We start from the raw sequence: 25,573 nt of genomic DNA on the forward strand, positions 1-25,573 counted from the left end.
ACCAGTAAGAATGGAAGAGTTGGAAGATCAAATTACTACTCAGCCCCTGCTATTACCCAATCACTCATACTACAGAAGGTCAGGAGGCCTTGTTACTCTCAATAATAATGAAGTCAATTAGCATAAAATGGCTGCCAGAAACACAGGAAACTCAAACAAAACTACCAGCCTAGACAACAGGCCTCTATCAAGATTATGCCACATGAGCAGAACACAGAAACCTCACTTTAAAAACATAGAAAGAACACCCACAAAGAGAAAATTCAAGTCTCAGTATGAAAAAGAAGTATACAATTTATAATCAAATAAAAATGATATTATAGTAATGCACGCTATTACAGTTCCTAGCTGTAGCCACTAAATGAAAGTTTTAAACAGATCAAGGAGCAGACTCTAGAGAATGATTTTAATGGTAAACAGACAATTATAGTAATGCACAGTATTACAGTTCCTAGCTGTAGAACACAGAAACCTCAAAAAATCAAAAATGCACAGAAAAGCTCGGATAAAGCACTCACAAACAGAAAATACAACTCTCAGTTTGAAAAAGCAGTTTACAGTTAAGTAATTCCGTAAACATGCAATTAGAGTAATGAAACAGTAGCTAGCAATGAAAAATACAGTTAAAACAGTATAAAACAGTACATAAATGCAGTGAAACAATAAAAAAAGCTTTATAACAGTGTAAAATGTAGTAGATCAACTGTATAGCACAATTATAAGTGTTTCAGAAGTGCAGTTCAGTGAAATAAGTGTAAGAAATAACTTATCCTGCTCTTGGAATATATATATATATATATATATAAATATATATATATATATATATATATATATATATATATATATATATATATATATATATATATATATATATATATATATATATATATATATATATATCCCTTTACCATATATATATATATATAGATATATATATATATATATATATATATATATATATATACCTTTCCACTGCTGGCACTGGGAAACAGAATTACTTCCTAATTCTTTTCTTCCCCGTAGCAGCTGTCACACATGAAACTGCAAGGATCCCTCAGTGCAGTGACAGGAGGGAGAGGACTGTCAATTTATCTTGGAGTACAAAAAAATGCCTTGAACAAAGGCCTGCAATTTAGCTACTTTTTCGATGCAGCTGTATAACTCCTTAATAGACTATAAAACAAGTCCTGAGACATACACAAATGAGGGCCATTCAAGAAATAAAAAAGTAGTCTTGTTACAGAAGGTATATGAAATGACAGTGAGTGACACTAATCCCATTATATGTCAATGTCATGGGAATATACCACTGCTTCCTTATGTCTAGCATGACTCAGGTAAAGTACAATTGAAACAGGTTATGGGAAGGAGAAAGGAATGCAGAAAATGAAGATTATATTGATACTGTAAGTTTGTATCTTGAATCTTAACTGACGTGTTGATGCCAAGCTAAGGTGTGCTTCCAATGACAAAGTATTCACGCATGGGTAATTATTTTTTGAGTTTTTGCCATGGGATGAGAAATGCCATTTCTCTGTGCCATCACTGACAGTGCTCTCTACCCACTGTTTTGCAAATAATGAAAACAAAAATTACATTTTTACTTTACAAAACACTTATCCATGTGTGTGATGTGCTTGTGTTTTTGAAGACATCATTATTATTTTAAGGAGGCCAAACATAGAGGATAGAACAATACAGACTGTGCATTAGGGAATGTGCATCCAAGCATATTCCTGGAAGATTTATATATGATCAATACACAGATTTGCCACTAAAACAGTGTGACTTCATGTTTTCTAAGCTGTTTTGATTTGCTGTTCAGCTTCATCAGCCTGGGTATCTTGCAACTTATGTTTTCTTATTTTTTTGCACATGTACTATTTTTTCCACAGCATGCATACAAAAATGCATTATTATTATTATTATTAATGAGGTGAGGTGACCACTCCCAGAGACATATAAGTAACATATCAGGGTTATTATCCACAGTGAAGAATTATATTCCAACTTTACCATTATAAATTGCATGTGTTCATGGAAGGTGTAGGGTACATTAAGATGTAAAAAAGAAATAATCACATGTATTATGCCACATAAAAGTATACCCTCTGTGGTTTCAAACCCCATTGCACTGTCCATCAATACAGACTTAATTAAAATGTGGAACATTAAGGCAGTTACAGATAAAGTACTTTTCAGATGGTGGGCGGGTTGGGGAATGTATATGGATATTACAGTGCTGGTTGCATTCCCATAGGTTATACCCATGTTTAGCATTAGTTATGTTGGGGAACTTGCTTTGCTGCTTACAGCGTTGTTTGAATTTTTCAGGCTGCATGTTTCTTTTTTTTAGGGTAAGGGTATGTTTGGGTTACACTTGACTATGCTACTCACTGACTGCCTATTTACTGCATATTTATATATATTGTTTCATAATTGCAAAAGTGTCTCTACTACAGGGTGTGTGTTAAGTTGTGTTGTGATATCCATTTTTTATTTCATCACAATGGGCATGGCTCCCAAATCTAAAAGTAAGAATGGCTCATCCTCGTGGAACCCTCTTTTCTCAGATGCTGAGAATGATATCATACTACAGGCTTTCCATCTCCATGGTGGATAGCTCCTTAATTTGCATACCTCCAGCAAGCCATTCTATGACTGTGTCTGGCAGCAAGTGGTCGAAGATTTCAGTGCAGTTGTTGGCCATGGTAGTATATACTCAAGTGTCAAACATAGGGCCAATGACATGATTCTTAAAGCCATGCTTGGAGCACAGGTTGTGATATGTGAGCAGGTGGGCTTCCTACTGAAAAACCACTTACTGAGACAGAGGAGTTTCTGTCATCTATTAGGAATCCAGTCAGCTCAGCAGAGTTTCACAGTGCGGAGTTAGATGTTAGGGCAGAGGTGGAGCAGCCCCAGAGAATTTCTGCTATTGATGCCTCAGGTATAACATTCAAATATTTATTACATCCACCTTTGCAGTTGATAGTCACATGAATGCTTATAATACCTTTCTCAACTCTTGTGCCAAGGTACACATGGCATTGAGGTGCAATGACCTCCTGTGCATAGTTTAGGCATAGTTACAAGTATTTGTTATGTTTGGTAGTCAGTAAGATTATGCCATTTGCATGTGTGGTTGATGTATTTTGGCCTAGGCATTATGGTTATTTTTACTGTTATTTTTTAGTGTACTCACTGGTGAAGCACTATCTGGCACCAGGACTGTGGACCTCCCTAAGTCTACTATTGGAGCAACCTTATCCTCTGATGATGATGATGGCAGTAATGGAGCAGGCACTTTTCTGGGGCTGCAGGGGGTATATATCAGACACAGGGAGTGTGGCCCCCACACTCCCCCACAGTATGGATGCAGTAAGTATGCCTATGCATACCCATAACTTAGAACCATCTGAGAGTGGATAGGTTGATGGGGACATGGTTGATCAGAGGTTTATAGTAGCCCCTGGTGTGGACATGACAGAATCTTCCCCAGCTATCATGAGCAGGAGGTACCTCACAGGAGTGTCAATAGAGGTTTTCAGAGAAGGCATACAATTAACGCCATCCCCCTAAGGTTGTTGTGTCAGTAGTTGTCACCTAACATATGTGCAGGGTTATTATGGAGACACAGGCTAGTTCCACCAAGGCCTCAGAAGAGGTAATAAGACTGTTGCACGTGGTGCATTCTGACGTATGAGACTGCATGAACCATGTGTGTGACTCCTTGGACAGAAGGGGCAGCATCCATGAGGCAAGCCTGCTGGTACATCATCAGATGTCATTTGCCATGGACATGCTTTATGTTGCGTATGTTGCACTTCCACTGCAACATCAGTGGTGGATGTGTCCACAACCAGGAGAGGTCAGTCATGGGGTTGTGGCATTGAACACGGTCATGATGACAGCTAGTCCAGCAGCCATTGTTCATATTCATGTAGCACTGTGACTTCTAGCCAGGATCGTAGAAGTAGCAGTGCTTCTCCTGGAAGAAGCAGTTCACGTGGGCAAGCGCATCCACAATGAATCTAATCCTCTCCCATGCATGGCTCACATCTGTCTATTATGCCAGGACTTAGTTCTGGCACAAATGCAATGGCTGTAACCCTGCAATTATATAATGAAAGATCTGTTTCATGATTAACCAAAACATATTGACCGTTCATTACAGCAAGAATACAATGGAGTGACACACAGTACATTGAAAAAGGAAGCACATTTCCATATCCAGTGTACTACACTTTACCCCCTACCACACATTCAGCTCAAGTTTGTCTGAATAGTGATAGTGTTATGAGAAGGGCTTTTTGTAAGGTAAGCTGCACATTAGCATTACAGCCAGGGGCATGGTTAGGGTTAGCATGCATTACTGAGGTAGGCGAGGGGGTCTCCACCTTCACCCACTGGATGTCCTTCTAGGTAGTTACTCCTTGCAAACCTTTAGTAAAGGTCTTACATATTCCATATTTGTGAGTCATGGAAACTGCCTAGGTGGTCTTCACATACATTGTAGATGATACTTTATGCATTACAGACCACCTGGCAGTTGATGAAGTAAAACCCTATTTGGATCATGTAACTTCTTCACAATTCAACAGGCGGGCCTTTATTTTAATGTGAGTGTAGTTTTTGGCCCCCAGTACCTCAGAAAATGGACTATGACATAGAAATTTTGCATGGTGCTAGTTTTGCTTTCTGGACTACGTGGAAACCACATATTATCCCCCCCCCCCCACACACACACACACAAATGCACGCACACATTTTGAAGCATTGCATTGAGGAACTGGTGGAGTATTCTTGAAGCAGAAGTCTGTGAAACTGCCACCGTGCCCCTTGTAAGTCACTGAAAGATCTCTGTAGTTAAAATACATGAAATTACACATGCCTTAGTATCTACTGGAATGGATTCTCCATGATTCACACAGGGCCTCAGATGGAGCCAACAAATGTCTACTCTTTGTTGCATGGTATCCCTGTGCACTCTATAGTGGTCCACTATTTCAATTTAATGGAGCCCATGGTATGGTAGGACAAACTTGGCTGGAAAACCCTACCCCTTTGAGGGTGACATCTGGTGACATTTTCAGCAGCACTTTCTATTATAGCATATTGCAGATACAGTTTTGCAATGGTTGCAGCAACCCCTAATATTTTTTAAAGTTTTCCTGTAGCTGTATTTCAGCATATGGGCAAATTTACTGCTAAAGTGAGTGTGATGCATTAGCACATTATATACATTTCTGAATCACTCCAACATGTTTTTTGGCTTCATTAGCATACGGCACAGATGATTATACAGTCATTAGCATATAATTCTGCTATTCTTTGTTTTCCAGCTAGACAAAAAATCTGACGTGTATTGTTGTTTCCTGACTCATAAACTCTCTGCTTGTCACTGCTTGTTGCACACATGAGCTTAAAATGATGAGCAGGCTTCATGAATCCCAGCCATTGGGTCTCCTGAATCATAAAACCAAGACTTCTGTTATGGACATCTATCCACTATGTAGATATCATCAGCACAGAGGCATGTATATTGACCACGTGATGGCACATGTGATTCATGCATAAAGCAGCAGTAGGGATAAAACAGCAACTCAATGCACCCTTCACAAGTGGCATGTCCTGTGTACATCTGACCCTTGTAGCCTTGGGAATATGTAGCTGGCATAAAGTAAAGTAGGTAGCTGAGGTGAAATTAAACCATTTGATCTTCACAAACTGCTTATCTATGCATGGTTATGCCTTTACTCATGTATGGTTTCCTGTTTTAATTCCAAGACTCATAATAATAATGATAAGTCCTGGAATTATGGTAACAAAATCTATAAAGATACAGGAGAACGTCACATTTTGAAAATCGTTGTTCTACTTTAAAAGTTATATATTGTAGGAGGACACACTCTGCGTGGGGGTGCTGCCCCCCTCCCCCCAGACATGAGGATACAGCAGAGATGGTAGGGTGCTTTTATTTTTATACGTATTTCCTGAGTTAAGACCTGATGTACAGTGACACTGAGTGCTAAGTGCAGGTGTGCATCCACTACCTTTCACCCTGACATTTGATACGAATCAATATATTGCCCTTTTATGTAACAACTAGGGGTGAGGCCCACAACAACTCTACCCTATATCCTTCTCATCCAGATGGCAGAGGAGTCAGCTATTCTGCATTACCTTCTTCCTCACCAGCTCTGTCAGTACCTGTGCTCACTTCTTAAACCAGTGACACTAGTAGTGTACTCCATCTTAAAATGTCTATGCCAGTTCTAATGGCTTCATCTAGGTATACTCTGCAGCATTCAGACTAGATGTACATGTTGGGCTTAATGCACACAATAGCCAAGATGTGCATCTTCCTATGAAAGTAGTTAATACATTTTTACTACAATAGTGCAGCATAGTATCTCTTAGTCTGCACAAAAAGCTCAGTAGTCTAATTTCTTGAATTAAGGTAAAACATAGCACATACACTTAAAGTCTTGCAATACCAATACACTGCCTGTTTGTATTATCTGCTATTATTCACGTTTTCTTTATGAACTTTTCTTGCTGGCTTGTTCCATCACAGTGTCCAGCAACTTCACTACTAAGAATTGAATATTGCATTCAGTTTCATATCCAGTTTTGTTAAAACTCCTCACCCTTTCAAAAAAAAATTATAAGATTCATTCAGCAATCAGTCCCAGGAAAGACATGACAATAATCATCATTGGCAGTGTACCAGAGGTCTGTAGGACTGGTAAGCAGGTGAATTTTATTTTCAATCCATTTTTATTAGACCAGTGGTGATATTATTAGAAAAAGGCATGTAGTTTCCTATTTTGTCTGAGTTGTTTATGGGAGCACCACAGGTGCTTGCAGGTTAGTAGCATGTGACACACTTTCTTGCTGACACCTGTTTGAAATAGCAAGTGTTTGAACTCCCACTAGCCTGATCTGCTGTTTTCATGAAGCACTCCCCACACCCAGTCCTATAAAACCACATAGCTGTATCAGAACCTAAACTCTAATCCTAAAAGTCTTACCCAGTTCTCAATCTGACTGCTTGCTCCCTTAACCTAAATCTCTACTCCCCCTCCCTATCCCTAAGTTCCTTGATCACTCCCTAACCCTAAAATTTCCCTTCCACCACCTAAACCTAAAACTCCCTCCCTACTCCTTAACACTAAAATCCCCCTCCCTACGCTTAAGATACCTGTCCTGCTCCCTCACCACAACTGATTGCCTGTGCTCAAGTTTGAGTGTGAGCAGCAGCTCACATGAGCTACAAGAAGCTTTAGTCCCTGGCTTCAATATAGTGGTTTCCAAGAGCTTGGGACTCGAGTGCCTGTGGTGAACCTATTGTCTACCCCTCTTGCACACTTTGAGTATTTCTCCATTGTGCTTTAACCTTTGCTGGTAATTGTGGGGGGGGGGGGGTACCATGCATAGTCCTTTACCACCACCCTAAAAATGGCTGTACGTTCCTAAGATCAGCAGTCTTAAGATGTTCGACAATGCATGTCAATCACAAACTGGTGCTACACATAAAAAAATGTCATCCAGAAAAAACTGCAGAAGTACTGCTATCTTTTGCTGCTGCATTTTTGTACTTGTCACTGCTGCAGTTATCCCTGATTTCGATGCTACTTCACAAACCACAATACAATTAGAAATTATTTTGTATTGCATTTATGCTTCTTTTTCCCTGTGTATCCTGCTTGAGGCCATATATAACATGCACAACTAATATATAAATTCATTAAACAAGATGAAGGATGTTGTGCTAAACACTAAGAATAACAATCAAGCAATCTTCAAATGGGGAAGAAAAAAAATAAATAAATAAAATTAAAAATAAATAATAATAATAATAATAATTATTATAATTATAAATGAAATTAGGCAGCCCTTGTGCTGAGCAGAATATTACCTCTTCAAATTAACTGTCCTACTCTGGCTTTCCTACCTATAATTCTCTCTCTCCTCTCTTACTTTTCCTGCTTCTATTCTGCTGGTGCTGTACACAACTTACATGAACCATACTTAGCGTCACTGAACCGGATGTACACTGCTATCTTAAACACCAGAGATTAAAAACAGTCCTTTTAGCATCAACCAAGTGATTTAAATAAAAGTTAATCAGCCCTTCTGTTTAACAAACCATTACCCCTTGGAATTAACTTTATACTGTAGTTTTGTGTAACATTAACTAATTATATGCTTTGACTGTCTGCCTCTCTCTCTCTCACTCTCTGTTTGTCAAACCTTATCTTATTACTGCATCCCATGACCAGTGCATCACTCAACATTAAAAACATCTAATAACTAATTCACCTGTTTTGCTGGTTTCAACTAATATATTATTATCTTTCTCAAACCTCTGTAGTAAATGCCTATCTGAGTGGTTCTATATATTGCTGAAAGTTATTCTAATGCCATGTCTGCTTTTCCCACATTAATCTTGATGTCTTTCTATTTTTTTAATTAACTTATTAACTTATCTATTTGATTACTGCAACAGAAAACAAACCTTTCTTGCTGTATATATCTGCAAGACGTCTTGAGGTGTGTACAAAAGTTTGTCACATAGCTCTCTGGACCCAAAATCTCTTTAATGTGCATAATTTCATATTCACATCTCCTACTATAGCCAATGGCCTTGGAAATCCCTATACTCAAGCACTTTGGCAACTTTCAGGTTCTCTGTATGCTGTTAAGGTTCTTTTCCTCTGGCTTCATCCTCTTTTGAAGTGACTGCTTACCGCATATCTCTTTGTTATCGATTTGATGCTCTGATTAGTTTGTACCTTGGAAGAGTCTCCCACTTAAGGCTCAGTAAGTTATCACAGTCACAAGTACTGGGCAATGACTGCTTCCAAAACATATACTGGCTAACTTAGATTTTAATCAGGCCAGATGCAGGATATTAGTTCAGTTAAGGATGTTCCCCATAGATCTCTCAGTCTCAAGTGTAATTCAGCTACTTGGCCATGTGTTAGGTGTTTCACTTCCTGCTTTTGACACTGAGACAGTTGCAGTTGCCCCTTATGGATGTCATGAACAGCAGTATTATTCTCAAAATAAACTAGAGTATATATATATATATATATATATGTATGCATGTGTATATGTGGTGTGTGTGTGTATGTATATATATATATATATATATATATATATATATATATATATATATATATATATACACACACACACACACACATATATATATATATATATATATATATATATATATATATATATATATATATATATATATATATATATATATATAAAATCTGTGTTCAGACACCAAAAATCAGTATGACTGTTTCTTTCTGAGATATCACACAACGTCTGTGTTTTATATTTATAGATATATAAAACCTTGAGTACTTCACAGACAGCACTATCAACAAAGACTGAGCCTGGCTTTGATAATATAACTAATAGAAGTATACCTGTTCAGGCCTGCCAAGATTTTTGAACATAATCAATATCTGTGTGCCAAGAGTTTGTTTCACTATTACTTAAGTTAACAGTTGTTATTTTTAATGTAACATTCTGGACTTTCACCTCATAAGAACATATTTCACAGAACTGGCATGCAGTATTTCATTCCTTATCATAGTCTGCCAGTTGTAGCATTACAACTGCTGACATTTGCTATGTAAGCAGTTCTGTCACGAGAACTGAATGTGATCTTAAAGGATTTCTTGGAAATAAATTTTACTCCCCAAAACTAATTCTGATGTACCCCTGCAAAAAATTTAACTGTTTACAGTTATACTGAGTACTTAAAAATTTAGAACTGCATAAATCAGCAGGGTATATTCTAGTTTTTAATCTGTAAATTTACTTCAACTGTAAAGAAGGGATCAGCATAATAACACTTCTGTCACGAAGTCCGTGTGCAGAGTTCACAATACTTCTATAAACTAAAAGCCGTAAGAACAGTATAGTCACCTGGAGAAGCATTTACCTATCACACAAGAAGAAATTCAGAACATCCCAAACTATGAAGTGCATTATTAACGCCATGCAATGGACAAGTCTAACATAAATGTTTAACTGTGCCTTATTTTGTCTTGTAGTCTTTTCTTCAGTTATGAGTTAATGCGTGATATCTTGTGATATTTTGTACTGTAGATCATGACAGTTATACCAGTTTTGACACTCCTTGCATGATAGATCAGTGGGCAAATGTTATACAGCACTCTGATGTAACAGTTTAAAAAATAAAACACTTTTAGGCAAAGCAGTGCTTTATTCACAGCATAAATGCAACTATTTCACAGTACTGCACACGAAAAGCCCCATCTGACTATTAAACATTTCCCAGTGTTTGCATATATATTTCTTTATTTTAATTTAAATACTCTTTGTTGACAGGGTTAGTTCCACTAGGCCAGAGACTTCTTTTCAGGGGAGACGTAAGGTGATATTTATACTGACCATGGTAAATTTGACCATAGCACTGGGAAATTGCCACTATTCTTTTCAATAAGTGCCTTGGAATCGTTTACATCCACCTGAACTACCGTGATCAGACCGATGGGGCCCTTTTTTAATATTTCATTTGAAGGACATCTATGACTATAAACTGTGTTCCCCAGTTTTTGTAATGTAAAACCTAGAACTAAGATTTAAATGCATTTTTTTGGGGGGGGTGCTCCCGTGTGAACAATTAAAAGAAATTTGCTCTGCTAAGTAGCTCCAGATGTTCTATGAGTTGTATTAGTATGTACAGTCAAAGGTTTGCTCTTTGCATCTGCTAACAGGCGGCACTGTTTCACCAAACTGTAGTGAATAGAACAAGTGTAGTGTAAGGATACGTAAACTACATTTTTGGATTTAACAGCTCTATATTTGGATGCCATGATGGCTGAAGAAGATTATGGTGACCTGGTCATGTTTCACTGATCACAGCAAGGTCAGCATTTTTCACTTTATGCAACACTGACATGTGTGATCAAGCTGTGCTGCTGACAGACACGCAATGCTGACGAAGGCAAGTGACAGACAGGGCACCCACCTAAAAGGGATCTTAGACATGCTATATCAGCAACTTAAGGATCATGGCTTAAATAAAAAACTCATAGCTAAGCATTCTCAGCAAATTGCAAATCTTTGTCTAGCACCATAAAACAGAATTAATGCTGCATGATTTAGGATACTGCAGCTGCTGGAATAATCTTAGAAATATGTTGTCTTAAGCAAAACAAGGTAGTGACTCCTACAGTTTATTAAAACAGAAGTAATTGGGAAACTCCAGATGAATAATCCCCCTAGTACTATAACAAGGCCACTATGTGGCCACTAGAGCAAAACATTAAACATTAAATTTCATATTGCATTTTCTAAGCTATAATAACTGAAAGCTTGCTTTGAAGATATGCACTGAGCATTATGATAATCTACAGATGCCAGGTGTTCTGGAAAGAGTTACCATACTCTATAATGACCCTCTTTTTATTATAAGGAAAATGATAGTCCCAACAATTAGGAAACTCCATGAACTCAGCATCACTAGCCAACTTTGTTTTTCAGCTGTTTTTGTGATCAGCAAGCCAGCAAACTCACTTTGATATCTCAGTGGAAGGAGATGCATTTACATTTTTTATTAGCCTGCACTATTCTCAATATGTCTTCCCCTTTCTGCACCCAAATGACGTGATCTCTACTCTATCAGGACAAGAGTCCTTCTTCTCACTTGTTCCCCCGTGGAGCTGAGAAGCAGGTGTTAGGGACCAGGCCAGTCTGCAGATCCCTATCTCCTTGGCAGCTGGTGAGCAAGCTTCCCAAACTGGTAATCAGACGTGGTTCACCAGGGCCATAGTCAGGGCTATATATTCCACTGGCATGGCACACATCCAGTGACTGTACCTCGGACTCAGTCTCACCAATCTACCCAGTGACCAAAACTGACTTCACACACAGATCAATGTGGGATTTTATTAATGAGTACAGGCTCTGTCCCACTGACAGAGATTTCATCTACCCTCCTCCAGTAGGATAGCCTATTGTTTTTTTAGATCATTTAAGTTACGTGCTATCATCTTAGTGGAGTATTACTGTTCATCTCTCTCTCAGATTATAAATGTTGTGTTGCAGAAATCATGGATTTACATGGTCTTTCTCCCTGTCCTCCTTAGAGATTCAACACTGTTTTGCTTTAAGAAAGTTAATAATATAAACCATCTAAAGAGTGTAATAAGTAGTTTGTATTGCTTGTAAGAGGCTTTCTGAAGCACGGAACTTGAGATGGGAAACGGTTAAAGAGCAGATCAAAAGGTCTTCTGTATATCTAATGTGACAGAAAAGATTTCAGACAGAAAACAGAATATTTGACAGATAAAGAGTGAAGTTGCACAGGTAGGTTACTAGGGTGGCATTTGCATCAGCTCTGCAGTGGATCTGCCTCATGACTAGAAAAGAAAGCTTGTTATTCACCAAATTAAAAGAAAGGCAGAGGGAAATAGTCTCTGCTCTTAGGCATAAATTTGGAACACATCAGCCCAATCTGTTTAATGAAATTATGACCATACCCTTTCATTACTTGTACCATTCACGTAACAACAGTTACTATCAAGGTAGGTCATAACTTTTATTTCACAAGCTTAACCTTCAGCAGTTTGGTGGATTTTAAGTGCAATTACTTAAAAATCATAATATTTTAGAAATTAAAGCAGTGATTACAGGCCCCCCCTCAGGTAAAGTTTCAAGACCTGATGATATATCAGTGGAAGTGTTTAAAATTAAAATGAGCTTTTAACCCAACCACTGTTACAAGTTCTAATACAGGCCAGAAAAGATTCATCCGATGCCTTATTCCTCTTTGCTAGAATCTATAATAATAATTCTGAAGGAGAACAGTGGCCCTTTAGTACATACTAGTTAAGGCCCATCTTATTACTCCAACTTGAAGTCATGATATAAGCTAAGATCATTGCCAAAAGACTAGACATATTACATCATGAACTGATTCAGCACTCTTAACACAGGGTTTATCATGGGTAGTTCATGGGAGGTCTGATTTGATTAGACTTTAGTTCAGTTTTGTGCAAGTCAGCAAAAAGAAAACTATCTTAAAGGTAGCTTTCTTTCTAGACCTCAAAAATGCACCAAATTCCTTGGGAGGTTTTTATCCTCTTTGATGCCCTATATATTTTGGGAATCTATGAAACCTTTTTGCCAAGATACCATTTACTTTATAGTAAACCAACTGCTGTAGGTGGTTATTAAGGCTCCATGACAAGTGATCGACGTATTTGTGATGGCCTCACTCAACTGCAATCTCAAATGAGTTAATGCTCCCATAGGATAGGATATGGGGCCCTGAGGCATAAGAGAGAAACTCTTCCAATACAGCAGCATTCCTGGATTGGCAAAATGTTCATGTTTTGGGAGGACCTAGGACACTATTGGCTAGCTCCATTATTTCCCCTTTTCAGGACTGCTTAGACAATGCACTTTATATTTACCCTCAGATTTGTCACAGAAAAGCATTTTTGGGGCATGCTGTGGGGGCTGCATCCTGTCACACCACATTACTTATATATATGGAAATCCCTATACTCAAGCACTTTGGCAACTTTCAGGTTCTCTGTATGCTGTTAAGGTTCTTTTCCTCTGGCTTCATCCTCTTTTGAAGTGACTGCTTACCGCATATCTCTTTGTTATCGATTTGATGCTCTGATTAGTTTGTACCTTGGAAGAGTCTCCCACTTAAGGCTCAGTAAGTTATCACAGTCACAAGTACTGGGCAATGACTGCTTCCAAAACATATACTGGCTAACTGAGATTTTAATCAGGCCAGATGCAGGATATTAGTTCAGTTAAGGATGTTATTTCCCCATAGATCTCTCAGTCTCAAGTGTAATTCAGCTACTTGGCCATGTGTTAGGTGTTTCACTTCCTGCTTTTGACACTGAGACAGTTGCAGTTGCCCCTTATGGATGTCATGAACAGCAGTGTTATTCTAAAAATAAACTAGAATATATATATATATATATGTATGCATGTGTATATGTGGTGTGTGTGTGTATGTATATATATATATATATATATATATATATATATATATATATATATATATATATGTATATATATATATATATATATATATATATATATATACACACACACACACACACACACATATATATATATATATATATGTATATATATATATATATATATATATATATATATATATATATATATATATAAAATCTGTGTTCAGACACCAAAAATCAATATGACTGTTTCTTTCTGAGATATCACACAAGGTCTGTGTTTTATATTTATAGATATATAAAACCTTGAGTACTTCACAGACTGCACTATCAACAAAGACTGAGTCTGGCTTTGATAATATAACTAATAGAAGTATACCTGTTCAGGCCTGCCAAGATTTTTGAACATAATCAATATCTGTGTGCCAAGAGTTTGTTTCACTATTACTTAAGGTAACAGTTGTTATTTTTAATGTAACATTCTGGACTTTCACCTCATAAGAACATATTTCACAGAACGCATGCAGTATTTTATTCCTTATCATAGTCTGCCAGTTGCAGCATTCCAACTGCTGACATTTGCTATGTAAGCAGTTCTGTCACGAGAACTGAATGTGATCTTAAAGGATTTCTTGGAAATAAATTTTACTCCCCAAAACTAATTCTGATGTACCCCTGCAACAAATTTAACTGTTTACAGTTATACTGAGTACTTAAAAATTTAGAACTGCATAAATCAGCAGGGTATATTCTAGTTTTTAATCTGTAAGTTTACTTCAACTGTAAAGAAGGGATCAGCATAATAACACTTCTGTCACGAAGTCCGTGTGCAGAGTTCACAATACTTCTATAAACTAAAAGCCGTAAGAGCAGTATAGTCACCTGTTGAAGCATTTACCTATCACACAAGAAGAAATTCAGAACATCCCAAACTATGAAGTGCATTATTAACGCCATGCAATGGACAAGTCTAACATAAATGTTTAACTGCACCTTATTTTGTCTTGTAGTCTTTTCTTCAGATATGAGTTAATGCGTGATATCTTGTGATATTTTGTACTGTAGATCATGACAGTTATACCAGTTTTGACACTCCTTGCATGATAGATCAGTGGGCAAATGTTATACAGCACTCTGATGTAACAGTTTAAAAAATAAAACACTTTTAGGCAAAGCAGTGCTTTATTCACAGCATAAATGCAACTATTTCACAGTACTGCACACGAAAAGCCCCATCTGACTATTAAACATGTCCCAGTGTTTGCATATATATTTCTTTATTTTAATTTAAATACTCTTTGTTGACAGGGTTAGTTCCACTAGGCCAGAGACCTTTTTCAGGGGAGACGTAAGGTGATATTTACACTGACCATGGTAAATTTGACCATAGCACTGGGAAATTGCCACTATTCTTTTCAATAAGTGCCTTGGAATCGTTTACATCCACCTGAACTACCGTGATCAGACCGATGGGGCCCGTTTTTAATATCTCATTTGAAGGACATCTATGACTATAAACTGTGTTCCCCAGTTTTTGTAATTTAAAACCTAGAACTAAGATTTAAATGCATTTTTTTTTGGGGGGGGGGGGTGCTCCCGTGTGAACAATTAAAAGAAATTTGCTCTGCTAAGTAGCTCCAGATGTTCTATGAGTTGTACTAGTATGTACAGTCAAAGGTTTGCTCTTTGCATCTGCTAACAGGCGGCACTGTTTCACCAAACTGTAGTGAATAGAACAAGTGTAGTGTAAGGATACGTAAACTACATTTTTGGATTTAACAGCTCTATATTTGGATGCCATGATGGCTGAAGAAGATTATGGTGACCTGGTCATGTTTCACTGATCACAGCAAGGTCAGCATTTTTCACTTTTATGCAACACTGACATGTGTGATCAAGCTGTGCTGCTGACAGACACGCAATGCTGACGAAGGCAAGTGACAGACAGGGCACCCACCTAAAAGGGATCTTAGACATGCTATATCAGCAACTTAAGGATCATGGCTTAAATAAAAAACTCATAGCTAATCATTCTCAGCAAATTGCAAATCTTTGTCTAGCACCATAAAACAGAATTAATGCTGCATGATTTAGGATACTGCAGCTGCTGGAATAATCTTAGAAATATGTTGTCTTAAGCAAAACAAGGTAGTGACTCCTACAGTTTATTAAAACAGAAGTAATTGGGAAACTCCAGATGAATAATCCCCCTAGTACTATAACAAGGCCACTATGTGGCCACTAGGAGCAAAACATTAAACATCCAAGCCATTTCATATTGCATTTTCTAAGCTATAATAACTGAAAGCTTGCTTTGAAGATATGCACTGAGCATTATGATAATCTACAGATGCCAGGTGTTCTGGAAAGAGTTACCATACTCTATAATGACCCTCTTTTTATTATAAGGAAAATGATAGTCCCAACAATTAGGAAACTCCATGAACTCAGCATCACTAGCCAACTTTGTTTTTCAGCTGTTTTTGTGATCAGCAAGCCAACAAACTCACTTTGATATCTCAGTGGAAGGAGATGCATTTACATTTTTTTATTAGCCTGCACTATTGTCAATATGTCTTCCCCTTTCTGCACCCAATTGACGTGATCTCTACTCTATCAGGACAAGAGTCCTTCTTCTCACTTGTTCCCCAGTGGAGGTGAGAAGCAGGTGTTAGGGACCAGGCCAGTCTGCAGATCCTGAGGACTGTCCTACTCCCTATCTCCTTGGCAGCTGGTGAGCAAGCTTCCCAAACTGGTAATCAGACGTGATTCACCAGGGCCATAGTCAGGGCTATATCTCTCTATTCCACTGGCATGGCACATATCCAGTGACTGTACCTCGGACTCAGTCTCACCAATCTACCCAGTGACCAAAACTGACTTCACACACAGATCAATGTGGGATTTTATTAATGAGTACAGGCTCTGTCCCACTGACAGAGATTTCATCTACCCTCCTCCAGTAGGATAGCCTATTGTTTTTTTAGATCATTTAAGTTACGTGCTATCATCTTAGTGGAGTATTACTGTTCATCTCTCTCTCAGATTATAAATGTTGTGTTGCAGAAATCATGGATTTACATGGTCTTTCTCCCTGTCCTCCTTAGAGATTCAACACTGTTTTGCTTTAAGAAAGTTAATAATATAAACCATCTAAAGAGTGTAATAAGTAGTTTGTATTGCTTGTAAGAGGCCTTCTGAAGCATGTAACTTGAGATGGGAAAAGGTTAAAGAGCAGATCAAAAGGTCTTCTGTATATCTAATGTGACAGAAAAGATTTCAGACAGAAAACAGAATATTTGACAGATAAAGAGTGAAGTTGCACAGGTAGGTTACTAGGGTGGCATTTGCATCAGCTCTGCAGTGGATCTGCCTCATGACTAGACAAGAAAGCTTGTTATTCACCAAATTAAAAGAAAGGCAGAGGGAAATAGTCTCTGCACTTAGGCATAAATTTGGAACACATCAGCACAATCTGTTTAATGAAATTATGACCATACCCTTTCATTACTTGTACCATTCACGTAACAACAGTTACTATCAAGGTAGGTCAGAACTTTTATTTCACAAGCTTAACCTTCAGCAGTTTGGTGGATTTTAACTGCAATTACTTAAAAATCATAATATTGTAGAAATTAAAGCAGTGATTACAGGGCCCCCCTCAGGTAAAGTTTCAAGACCTGATGATATATCAGTGGAAGTGTTTAAAATTAAAATGAGCTTTTAACCCAACCACTGTTACAAGTTCTAATACAGGCCAGAAAAGATTCATCCGATGCCTTATTCCTCTTTGCTAGAATCTATAATAATAATTCTGAAGGAGAACAGTGGCCCTTTAGTACATACTAGTTAAGGCCCATCTTATTACTCCAACTTGAAGTCATGATATAAGCTAAGATCATTGCCATCATGAACTGATTCAGCAGTCTTAACACAGGTTTTATCATGAGTAGTTCATGGGAGGTCTGATTTGATTAGACTTTAGTTCAGTTTTGTGCAAGTCAGCAAAAAGAAAACTATCTTAAAGGTAGCTTTCTTTCTAGACCTCAAAAATGCATCAAATTCCTTGGGAGGTTTTTATCCTCTTTGATGCCCTATATATTTTGGGGATCTATGAAACCTTTTTGCCAAGATACCATTTACTTTATAATAAACCAACTGCTGTAGGTGGTTATTAAGGCTCCATGACAAGTGATCGACGTATTTGTGATGGCCTCACTCAACTGCAATCTCAAATGAGTTAATGCTCCCATAGGATAGGATATGGGGCCCTGAGGCATAAGAGAGAAACTCTTCCAATACAGCAGCATTCCTGGATTGGCAAAATGTTCATGTTTTGGGAGGACCTAGGACACTATTGGCTAGCTCCATTATTTCCCCTTTTCAGGACTGCTTAGACAATGCACTTTATATTTACCCTCAGATTTGTCACAGAAAAGCATTTTTGGGGCATGCTGTGGGGGCTGCATCCTGTCACACCACATTACTTATATATGTATGTCAATTTTTAGGTCATATCATCACAGAGAAAGGGAAAATGCCATGCACTTTAGCAATTCAACCCTCTGAGGAAAAGCCCAGCAGTCGCATAATATGAGTCTTGATCTCTAGAGTTTTGCGGGCAAAATGGCTACCATTTACAAATGGGGTTTGTTCTCGTCCTTTTCAAATTGAAGGGGGGCAAAGCAAGAGACCCCAGTTTTGCTTTAATTACTTGTAATGGCTACTGAGACTCTGGTTGCTTAAGTTAGTCAACAGTATTTGCATTTTAGAATTCAGTTTACCCTACATCCTTTTTTTTCCATCTCTTCCTGATTTTTTGCTGATGAAGTCATCTGGCCTTCAAATCCAGGGCATATTTGCAATAACTTTTTACAAATAACAGAGGACTTCGAAAAACTTTCTAGGCTAATTCTAGGTAATGAGGAATGTTCCTACTTAATGGCTGTAGTTTATAATAGCCCCCCCAACCCCATTTGGAAAAATGTCAGAACTTGTTCAAATGCTCTAACTTATAAGGTTATTAAGCTTAAATATAATTTAAGTATATTTCTTGACATCAAACATTAAATCTCTAATGGATGGGATCAAGTAAATGCTCTAGAAATGGAAATAATTATAGCTACATTTATTCTTAAGGTTAATAAAAGAAAAATGATATGTTTATCAGAAATCATATTTTTCTCTCATCTTCTATATAATTTTTATCTCTGCTTATTCTAAGGAGATTCAACATTATTATCAGACTTTCTACAGAAAGCTGAATCCCCTGAATCTCAAGGTGAAATTGACTGCAGCCACTTAACATAGGAGGACTTGATATGCCAGGCATTTAAGAATTTGCTTCTTCTCTTTGTCAACTATTTCAAACATGGTCTCACGCTTGACTAGTCTGATTTTTGCCTGAACTGACCTGATACACTCTTTAACAAGAAGAAACAAGATTAATAGCAGTGTTTGAGATCCTGGAGATCTTGTACAATTTCACTGAGGAAAAGCAGGCTTGCATAAAAATTTACTCTGCATGTGGGAAAGGATATGGGGCCCTGAGGCATAAGAGAGAAACTCTTCCAATACAGCAGCATTCCTGGATTGGCAAAATGTTCATGTTTTGGGAGGACCTAGGACACTATTGGCTAGCTCCATTATTTCCCCTCTTTTCAGGACTGCTTAGACAATGCACTTTATATTTACCCTCAGATTTGTCAAGTATATAAGTATTTATATCAGTCAAGCACAGATGCCACTTCATTTGATTCCATACTCATGGTTGGTAAATTTCCACTGACTGAGTCTAAGAAGAGACTACTCCCAAACCATCTATTAGGAGTCTTACAGGTGTGAAGCTGAGATGGAGCGCAGCTCGATCTGAGTGTAAGTATTCAACAGGGTCAGTGGCTGAAGGTACTTACCACCTCATGGAATCACCTTAATTCATTACCTCTAGTGGAGCTTTAGTGGAGCTCATGGAGTTTGTACTCTTAACATCCTCCTGATCTATTTAACAAAATCTAGTCATATCCTCACAGTTCAGACAAATACTAATATCTCTAGAACCATAAATGTTATCAAAGACATGTAAATGGCAAACTGTTCTGCTCAAACTGATGTTTACTGCAGTTACTTTAATTAGATTGTAGGCCATAAACTGTATTTTTTAACAGTCAACATAGTTGTAGCGCATTTAAGTTAATTTTTTTAATGTTATATAAAAGACATACAGTATGTCAGTAACAACTCAAGCTGTACACATAGCCTTAAAACAGGGGACACCAAATTAACGACAGATGTTGAAGGTGTCACTGGGTTGCTTCTGATAAACCTTTATATAATTAGGTAATAACATTAGGAATATGTAGTTGAGTGTTACAAATGGCAGTTTCACTTGCATTAAGCACTGGTTTCCCTTCACTAGAAAATAAGTCATTCTGGCTGTTGGGTTTGGAACTACAGGGCTTTCAGCTGCATAAGGAGGGAAGAACCTGCCCTAAAAAGTAGTACCGACAGTTGCTGTGAACATTGCTAGGTACTGAAAATGTTGTCTTGAAGATTTCACTACAACACATTTTATACAAATGCAGACCATGGGAGTCTTTTAAATGTGATCATTTCAGTCAACAATTCAGAGATTAATTGAATATTTGTCTATGTTTCTAATAGCACTATATCTGTCAGCCTGAGAGGCATGGTAAACAGGCCATGCTGCTTTGCCAGAGATGGTCTGCACCTATCTCCTCTAGGCTTTTGGATACTGGCAAAGGTGCTAGCCTCCCCCATAGTGCCTTTTTTAGGCAAAGTCAAAACAACAAAATTTTTGAAGTATCAAAATCCACTACTCAAGACAAACTCAAGGCTCTGCTTCTTAATGCTAGGAGTATAAACATGAAATTGCACTCCCTGGAAGCACTCCTCACCTTGGAAGATGCTGACGTCTGTGCAGTCACTGAGACAACTGAGACATGGTTCAAGGCCATAGAGAGCACACTGGACATGCAAGGCTACAATGCCTTCCACATATTCAGACCTCAAAATGAGCGTGAAAGAACGTGAATGAGTGTGAAAGGTGGAGGTGTATTCATCTTTGTTAAAGCCAAGTACTCCTCGAAACTGGTCAAACAGTATGGTCCTCTCAAACTACTCCACTTCCAATTAACTATTGGCAAAATACCATACCACATCATTGCTAGCTATAGTCCCCCATCATGAACCAAAAAGCATACCACCTACCTGGAGTTACTCCCCATACAGCCCGACATCTTAGTCATGGGAGATTTCAACTATCCTTCCATTGACTGGGTGACATACAAGAGCACAAACATGCTTGCCCAGATGTTTCTGGACTTTGTCAACACAAATGCTCTGGAACATATAGTTGGCACCCTCACAAAGGGCTCAAATGTCTTAGACACAATGCTCACCAATGTGGGGGGGTCACTACACTCCAGCCTGTGTGATGCCCTCCCTGGTAAGGTTGCACCATAAATCAGTCTCGTTCAAAGTAACTATTGGACCTGCTACCCCCAAAGAGAAAAAAAAAAACTAAAACACTTTAAAAACTTTTCTAAAGCAAACTCAGCCTGCTAAGCAATGATATAAAAAGTTTTATACCACCGCAATCTCAAACAACAATGACTCCTATGCAGAGGTGTACACAAATGCCCTGTATGAACACTTAAGCAACTGTACAGACTCGACTGCACCTGGCCGGATCAAAATTAGGCCCTCCCAAAAAACAAGTCACCCTGGTGGACCTCAAGTATAAACAGGTTATATAACAAGAGGAAGAAACTGATATATAAGAGCAAGAGGGAACTGACTCAGTGGAGGAAGAACTCACTTCACAGCCTGAACAAGCAAATCAGAAATCTTGTAAAGTCCTTTAAAGCTAATTACAAAGCTAAAATAGCATCCCTAGCTAAGGATAATTGCAAACATTCTTTAACTATGTCCAGAATCTAAAAGGGAATGCCCAGCTATGTGCCAAACTGGTAGTAGATGGTACCACTCATACTATACTGAAGGAAATTGTCAATCTGCTAGCTTGACAGATTCCTCTACCTAGTATCTCTAGAAATCAGGTCATATCTATGCTCTCCAAGGCCAAAAATACAGGCATCAGTGGGACCAGATAACATCCCAGGTTGCTTACTAACAATCTAAAACAGGACCTAGCGGACCCACTTGGCATTCTCTTTAACCACAGCCTAAGAACTGACTTTGTTCCAGCAAAGTGGAGAACAGCAACAGTAATCCCCATTTACAAAGAGGGGCCATCAACTGACCCTGGGAACTATAGACCCATAAGTCTAACCAGCCTCATCTGCAAGGCCATGGAAAGAATCATCACGGTCCTTACCAACAAGGGCAAGGGCAACCTTCAAACTCTCTAAACTCAACCCATTTTGGCTTCATTAAGGGTAGACTACTTCAAGAAAGTCACCAAAGCCCTGGATGAAGGTAATACAGTGCATACCACCTATCTTGAACTAGCCAAGGCTTTTGACACAATCCCCCACTCAGGTATCATTGACAAACTCTCCCAGCTGGGGATTGTCCCTTACACCACTAGATGAGTAGCCAATCAGTTCACTAACAAAACACATACTGCCACAGTTGGTGACTCCACCTCTACCAGTAGACCCATCACTAGAGGCATACCACAAGGATCAGTGCTTGGGCCCTTTACTGTTTGGAATCTACTTCTCGGAAGTCCAAGCTAAAGTAGACAGACTTTGACTCATCAAGTTTGCTAATGATTGCAAATTGGGTGCAATCACTGAGTCCCCCAATGATGTCAATGATGTTAACATATTACAGGAGGGGCTAACACAGACAAATGATTGATGCCAAAATGTGTATTATTATCCCTTTTGGCAAAGCAGAATTCCCTGCTAATTACAAAATTGACAGCACCCCCCCAAGTTCAAATCTAGTGATGTGAAATCTGGGAACACAGGTAAATAGCAATCTAAACTTCAACCACCAAGTTTCCACAGTGGTAAGGAAAGCCTTCTACATTGTGCATTTCATAAGTAAGGGTATCACATCCAGGTCTAAGGATGTTATAACTCCACTGTACACAACCCTCATCAGACCATTAATAGAGTACAATGCTCCCTTTTGCATGTACCTCACCAGACACCTGCAGCAGTTGGAGAGACCATAGAGGTTTCTCACCAAGAAAATACAGCGCCTCCAAACCATGACTTATGTGGATAGAGTGAAAGCCCTGTTACTGTAGTCTGTATCATACAGGCTGCTGAAAGGTGACTTGTGCTTGGCCTACAGGGCCGTCTTCCACCCTGCCCTAATGGACGTACTGCACATCCACAAGTCAAATGGTACAAGAGTCACTAGCTCTAGGGATCTTTACCTAGTCTATAACATAAATAGAACACGCTGGAGATAGAGAAATAACTCCCAGAGACTGCTACTCCTCTGGAATAAACTTCCAATTCATGTGAAGCAGACCTCCTCACTGACCCTATTCAAGTGCAACCTGGACAAATGGATGGGAGACATCACATTCACCCCTAGGGTGGCACCCATGTCCCTCATGGACAGGGGTAGTCAGTGTTGATCACAGACATGGTCTGCAAATTATGTCCATCTAACTAAGGGCAAGTGGATCAACTCATGATTAACATGGCTAGGCTTGTAAGGGCTCTAAGGCTGCTAGCCTAGTAACCTCCTATGAATCCACCATATCCAGTGTCTTAAATCTGTAATTGGAAAGACAGTATGCGTCTCGAAGATTATCCCTTCTCTGGGACAGATTATCCCTTCTCTGGCTTTCTGTTTAGCTGATATGCTGGTCATGAATAATCTCAAAAAGGTCGTCAGTATATGAACAAAGTGAAAGTGTGTATAACGTTATTCTACACAGATGTTCGAAACTCAAACAGAAGAAGGTGAATTTGAAGTTTCCAGTACGGAAGTCTGCATGTTGGCATGCCTGTATGTCCACAAAGATATTTGAGCTGAACAGCTACCAAGGATAACCTATGACTTTTTTTTGGATTGTAAGAACCTGGCTACGTATCGGAACCATTAACAGATTTGATAGTTTTTTTCTTGGTCCTTGGTTTGAGCTGAACAGCTACCAAGGTTAACCAACGAACTTTTGGGCCTTTTGAGATTGGGTGTGTATCAGAACTACTGAAAGGCTGAACACCTGTGCACCATTTTGTCAAGACCTGGCTTTTGGGTTAGCACCGGACTCTGTTTGACTCCTGATATGTTGCTCGTTGGATGGAGTCTAGATGGGTTACATGTGTTGTTGCTTAGGCATGCTGTTTTGTTTTGAGCACACAGTTTTGCTTTAAGCAGTCAATTTGTTTAGAGTACGTATGTTTAGCACGTACGACTGCTTTGGGCACATCTTGCTGATTCAGATGTGTGCTGTTTGTTTCGTCTCCACCTAACTTGCTTTTATCTTACAAGAAGTGAAGGTTATTTTCAAGAAAACCTTACTTATGGGAAAACATTGTTTTAGGACAAACCAGTTGTGACTATTTGTTATAAAGACTATTTCCTTAAACTTTTCTTTTAATTCCTCATTGGACTATCTATTGGTGTATAATACAGCTTCAACGGAAACAATGGCTTCCATACATGTAACGAGGAAGCTATAAGAGTTTCTTTTAAGCGACTGCTTCACTAACATAATGAGGAATTGTCACGAATAATCATCATTGTTAAACAAGGTTTGAAGAATTGACTTTTCATTTCTTTCATTCAAAGAGGACTTTTTATTATTTTTTGTATGATTTTTTTATTTTAGTTTTTGTTTTAGTTTAGTTTTTTGATTGCCACTTCGTCAAATTTAGGTTAATACCCTAATGTGAGTACTCTGTGGCTCTCATTTTGTGATTGTTTATGTTGTTTACTTCACTTACAATGCTGATGTATTCACTGTTAGGAAGCTATATTTTTTTCTTTGCTTAATGGTCTCAAATGTACTGGCTCTGTAAACTGTAATATAGTTCTGTTTTTGCACTACTGTGACGCTGGGAATCACGTGGCGCACCTTTGCAACCGGGACAGAATAAAGCCGGTTAACCCTTGACTGCTGCTTATGGGGCTCTGCCCGTGTTTTTCTCTGCTGGTCGCTTATGTGGAGCTAAGCCGCTTTTAGTCCCCTACAGCGTTCGCTTGCAATACAACTCTTAATCAGGCAACAGCTATAGCGGTCAGTGCATATTTACTTTGTTTATTACAGCCAAGTTTCTCAAGCTGTGTAAATAATGCCACTTATCGAAGGCCCACGTGGTCCCCAACTACACAGTACTAGTATTCTAAGGCTGGATGTGGCGTCACAATATAATAGTTAAGCTGATTAACTGTTTTACACTGTTTCTTTCACGTATTGGAGAATACCAGTAAAACTTTTCTAGCACCCTTATTGCCTCCTACGTTAACAGTGAAAGTGTTTATGGCCTGATAATTTGAGGCAGCAGTAATACCAAAGGTGAATTCTCTTGGAATCCTTTATAATGCTTGTATTGTACATAATAAGTAGTACTGGTATCCACTAATAGCTGTCCTTGGGCTGTGCTTTTTAA

Source organism: Protopterus annectens, chromosome 2.part2 (genome assembly GCF_019279795.1).
Source record: "Protopterus annectens isolate FY-2018-M chromosome 2.part2, PAN1.0, whole genome shotgun sequence".
Taxonomy (NCBI): Eukaryota; Metazoa; Chordata; order Ceratodontiformes; family Protopteridae; genus Protopterus; species Protopterus annectens.